Genomic DNA, 5565 nt, shown 5'->3' with positions numbered 1-5565 from the left:
CGCTGGCACCCCCCCCCCCCAACACGCCTCTTCTGTTCGCATCTTGCCGCATTGCCTTGCTCTCCCTCTCCCCTCATGTAATCGGAGAAGCAGAAGCTTGCCCTGGCTCCCCAATCCGCAGGGTGCACAGCGAGTCTCTTGAGACTGGCATACAGCATAATTTCCTGGAGGTCATACAGTGAATCATTATTCCACAAAGGGACATTAAAAAGCAGAGGGATAGGCCTTTGTCCAACTATAACCCTAAGCCATCATGAGAGGGACCCATTTCCAATTCTGTTTGGAAGGGCTCTCAACTTTCTTTTCAGCCTTAGTAAATCGAGTTTCTCTTTTTTATCCTGAATCATTTGTAGGTTATTGTTCCTCCCTATTCATGCTGTGGTGCTCCCCTTTCATTTCCAGTTTCCAGTCACTTTGCTTTTGGTTACCAGTGTACATTAGTTTAACCTTCTAGCTCACCTGAGTAGTCTAACCAGGTTAACTGGCTTTGAGAATTGAAGTACTAAACCCCCAATATCTTTTCTGATGCTTTGAAACCCATTAAGGAAAACCTCAGCCTTTTTTTCTGGCACAGAAGCCACAGGGAAAAGACGCTCAGAGGACCCCTGCATTCTCCACTTTGCACATAGGATCCAGGTAAGATGTGGGAGCACCTGTGTCTGCCATGAGCAGCCCTGGGTAACCAGCAGTTTGTTCAGCCCCTTCCACAGGTGTGCCACAAAAGGTTTAGAGTGAAAAGTTCAGTAAGTGCTCCCAGGTAGAGAATGGAATTTCTCCATAGGAAGTTTGGAATACTTGGCTTCCCAGAGAGGGCAGGGAGAGGTGGTAGCATGGAGGACCCAGGTGGAGTTCACAGAATGCTGGGGAACTGGTCTATCCAGTTTTTCTCTGATTGTTGATTTCTATTAGAGTTCTTATTGAAAATTGTATGCTAGTGATTATCTGTTGTTTTAAGACTAATCATCCCCACTATGATTAAGCAACCCCAAAGTATGGGCATTAATTAGAAGGAGGGAAGAGAATAAGAAGCCTATTGAAGTATGTCTTATGTTCGCTGCTTTAAGTGACTATCTTATCCCTTTTCATGCAGATGGAACTCCAAAGCATGAGCTATTATTTCCTTTTAGTGTCAACCCAGTTTATTGCCCTTTCTGTTCTTTTGACTTTTCACCACCAGCAATGTGTTTTGCCTAACGACCTTTCCACTTTTTGGAGTTTGGGAACCTTTCCCCAGCACCTCATTATTTGTAACAACTTCACTTTTATGGGATGGTTTTATCCCCTCCAACACTATGGGAGGCAAAAGACCGTATTAAAGAGTTTTTTGAATGTCCTCAAAAGACAAACCATGTCCCTAGGTCAGCCCCCATTTATTTGCAAACTGGAGGCTCTTTTTCTTTTTGGACATCTATACACATCCAGGTGGACTCAGAGGCAATCAGGCAAGAGGCTTGCAAGAGGCAAGAAGGAGAGTCTGGTTCTCATGGAGTATTGTGTGTCTGTGAGGGTACTGGGAGGCAATGGTACCAGGAGACCTGCAAGAGGTGGGAAGGATAGTCTACTCCTCCTGGAGTGGTGTGTGGGAGTAAGGAGAAAAGACTGGTCTGGTACCAGTGCAGTACCATAGGGCTCTGTGCCTGGCAGCCATTGCAAGGGAAGGTGTGGTCCCATGCAACATTCCTTGTGAAAAATTAGTTTTGTGTAACTTCCCAAAAGCCCCGTGCACAGCCTTGGAGGGAGATTTGGTTTGTCCGATGCAGATGCCTGTCTGGGGTTGTGAAGGCACTCTACACCTGAAGGATGCTGGATGGCAGGAGTGTTCTGTCTTTTCTCTCCCATAGTGGACTGTGGGAAAAATGGTCTTGATCCCCTCTAATTCATTCCTGGAATTACTCTTAAAGAATTGGAAGCCCCTTTGACATCACAGCCCCCATAAGTCTAAACTAATTTACTTTTGGCACACAGCTTGGCCTCAATCTCAGTTATCAGATGGGAAAATCGAGCCTGTAGATGGGAGTTTTAGTCATAACAGCATTTTATAGCTAGACCTCTTTTGTGGAAATGACAGGAAGTGGTCAGAAGTACCCTATATGTAAGCTTTTATATACTTAAGGGATAATCCTCAGTACTGTGAGTCCTGTGTAGAAAAATGTTAACACAGGAAGGAAGGAACTAGAGAGGAAACAGGCTGAGAAAAACACCAAATTTTCCCCCTTAGATGGTTTGCTGGCACCACCCATGTATACCCTAGAGGGGGAAACCCACTAGGTGAAGAGAAGGAGACCAAAAATGAAGGAACCCCAGCCAGCTTATAGTTCAGGAAATACCACGGTCTCACCCTCTTCTCCCCACCCTCACTTGAGACCATGGTTTTGGGTCTTTACCCTGGTCTTCTTACTCTACATGAGGTAGCCTCCCATAATAGACAGCAGGTTATAAAGGTGCATGCTCCCTTCAGAATGGCAGTCTTTAAAGCTTATAAAGAGAGAATTTAAAAAAACTTGTAAAGAGAAAGTAGGAAATTTTTTAGTGGATCCTGGAAAGTTTATAGAGAAGTTTCAGCGTTTGACTAACATTTTTTTTATTTGGCTTGGAAGGATCTAGTGATTTTACTATTGTATTATTGTGCCATGGATGAAAAATAGTGTAAAATAACAGCTAATGACAGAAGTCAGATAGACAACATGCTACTAATCAGAATTCAGCTGATGTGGCAAATGCAGTTACTACCCAAGACCCTGGGTGGAACGATCAACCTGGACAAGCTGGAGAGGTTGGTAGAGCAGCCAGGGGTTATATGCAGACCTGCCTTATAGAAGGCATGCAGGAAACACAAGTAAAGCCGATAAACATTTCCAAATTAGCTGAGCTGACCCAGAAAAAGGATGAAAATCCAGGCTCCTGTGGGGAAGACTAGAGGAAGCAGTCCAAAAGAACACCAACTTGGACCCTGAATCAGTGAAAGGGAGAGTTATACTTAAAACTCATGATATTAACCAGTCAGCCCCTAATATCCAGAGTAACCCTGAACATAAGGCACTGGGACCCCAAAGGGACTCAAATGAAGCAACTGAACTTGACCGCCTAGGTGTTCTACAACCACAACTTGCAGGAGGAAAGTAAAGAATGCCAAAATACTAAACTGTCAGGAGCTGTTATTGCAGCCAATTCCCATGGTTCAGTATAAGACAAGCAAGGGAGGTGACTGTATGCTGGTAGTGGAGTGAAGTCTGACCACATGTATTCCAACTGTGGCAAATGGGCCATCTGAGGAGAAAGTGTCATCAGAAAGGTCTAACATGGATGGAAGAGGAGGTTGGGTATTACCCTGCCCCAATTGCTTGCTTCCACTGTGATACCCAGGGACACCACATCTGTGACTGTCCCAAGAAAGTAGCCATCTTTGGATCCAAAGGGCCCAGACTCTTCAAACAAGAGGCTGTGAGTAGCAGTGGATATCTCCAGTAAGCTTGTCACATTATTGAACACGGGAGCAGTAGTTTTTGATTTTGAAAGCCTGTGGCAGTTACCTGTCCTCTTCTGGCTTTGTTGTTAGCATTGATGCTCAATGAATTCAAAAGTATTTAACTTCTCCCTTCCTTTGTAATTAGGACACTACCCATTCCACCCAAATAATATGAACTATACTCCCCAAGGAATTCCATCGCAGTCCTGGGAATGCCCCTCTGTCTCCTGCCTGCCACCAGGGCACACACAAACACACATGCACAGTCTGTGGACCCTTCTTACCTGTGCCCCTGTCCCATACATTTTGTGCTGACTACTCTTGGTTGACTTCTCCCTCCTCCAGCCGAGCTTGCAGGTGATGGCAGACTTGGAGGAGGATGTGGGTTAGGAATGTGAGGAAGAGCATGGGTGAAGGTGAGAGAGTGAGGTCAAGCCTAGTGCCAGTAAGACAGGCAGATCCCTGGCGTGTGTGAGTGGGTCCTGGTCCAGGCAAGATCCAAGATGGAAGGCCTGTGTGTACAGAGAAGAGCCCATCCAGCCCACCCTCCACCACATCCTACATTGGAGGATCCAAGGGTGCCCTGCTACCAGAGGGGTCAGAGTAACCAGTGAGACTGGGGGTGAAGGCGGATGGGGAGCAGAGAAGGGTGAGGCTGAGAGCCTGAGACAGGGAGTCTGTTTGGACCAGATCCTAAAGTCTTTGGGATTCAATTGGACCCCTGTCAGGACAGCCATTCACAATGTCTATTGGGTGTTTCTGGCGGCTAGTGGAAACCCGAGGGAAGGATGTGCATCTGCCCCAACCTGGGTGAAAGCTGCGGATCCTAGATTAGGGTGGGTGTTGCGTGGGCGCCTGGGAGAGGCCTGGTGGGCAAGCAAGACTCACTGAGTGCAGACCTGACACACATGCTACGACACTATCCGTGTGCCTTTTGATGTCCCCGTGTGGTTTAATGCCTGACCGCAGGAACTTTTGGGAGAATGTGATGTGTCCGGTCGACTCAGGAGGCTTGCTGTGCTCGCTACGGATTTGGCAGCCAGGGCACGCTTCTCTGACTGCGTGAGGGGAGCGGGAGAGCCAGGCAAAGTGGAGAAATGCCACGGGGAGAGGCGCGGCGAGCGTGGGTGCCAGCGTATGGCTCCTGGCTGCATTCCTGGAGGGGAGATGCGGTGAAAACAGAGGCAGGTGAATGAAGAGAAAAGGGACCCAGGCAGGTGTGCGGCAGAGGGGGAAGGGAGTCTGTAAGGCGTGGGCAAGCAACTTTGCTGGTGTTGGGGAACTGGACAGAAGTGGGAGTTGTGTTTGCATGCGGAGCTCGGTACAGACAGGGAGTGGGTGGCCTGAGTGGGAGCCACGCGGGTGGCAGCGTGGAGCGTTGCTGGGCATCGGGGGTGCAGGACTAAAAGGGGCAGCAAGCTGCATGGGCCGGGAATCGAACCCGGGCCTCCCGCGTGGCAGGCGAGAATTCTACCACTGAACCACCCATGCACTGGTGGCAAGTACTTCCTGAGGCTCCCACAACCGTAGCCGCTGGGACTCTAGTCCTGGCTTGTGGCAGTCTGTAGCGTTAGCCGGCGCCCAGGGAATCGGTCAAGTGGAAGCCGACCGGCAACCAGTAAGCCAGTCTCGGGTCACGTCGAGGGCACTGGGAGGCATAGCAGTGCGCGCGCATACGGCGAGGAGTGGACCCACCAGGTTCGGCTCTTTTCTCGGAGCTCAGGGCTGCCGGCTGGGCTGTCGGTGTTCAGGAAAGGGACAGGCACTGAGGAAAGTCAGGAGAGGGACCGGCACTGGCCGGCTCCTTGATGCCCAGGGGGGCAGGAGACGTGTGGTGAGCTTGGCTGAGCACACCTTCCCTGGGGGTGGGTGTGGGCGGTGGCCAAGCCTCCAGCCTGAACCAAACCGGTCCTTTTCTGGGCTGGTTGGCTTTCTTGCCTGCGGTGCTCTGTGTGTGTGTGTGTGTGTGTGTGTGTGTGTGAGCCAGCGGGGGCGGAGAGGAGCTGCACCGGGTACCGCAGCCCAGCGTGGCTCAGGCAAAGAGACCAAGCGAGTGAATGCGAGTCTCGCTCCTGCTTCCTGGCCAGAGGCCCCGCACT

The 5565-nt window shown here is 49.8% G+C and overlaps 1 non-coding gene across 1 annotated transcript; it reads right to left on the bottom strand.

Moving 5' to 3' along the window:
• Positions 1–4886: 4886 nt before the first annotated feature.
• Positions 4887–4957, bottom strand: TRNAG-GCC. The gene has a single exon. It is a non-coding gene; the product is annotated as a tRNA-Gly (tRNA).
• Between the last annotated feature and the right edge of the window lie 608 nt (positions 4958–5565).

The sequence above is a fragment of the Otolemur garnettii genome, unplaced genomic scaffold (genome assembly GCF_000181295.1).
Source record: "Otolemur garnettii isolate 467f Iridium unplaced genomic scaffold, OtoGar3 scaffold00016, whole genome shotgun sequence".
In the NCBI taxonomy this organism is placed as follows: domain Eukaryota; kingdom Metazoa; phylum Chordata; class Mammalia; order Primates; family Galagidae; genus Otolemur; species Otolemur garnettii.
Note: the sequence above shows the minus strand (reverse complement) of the source record. Positions and strands in the feature narration are given on the sequence as shown.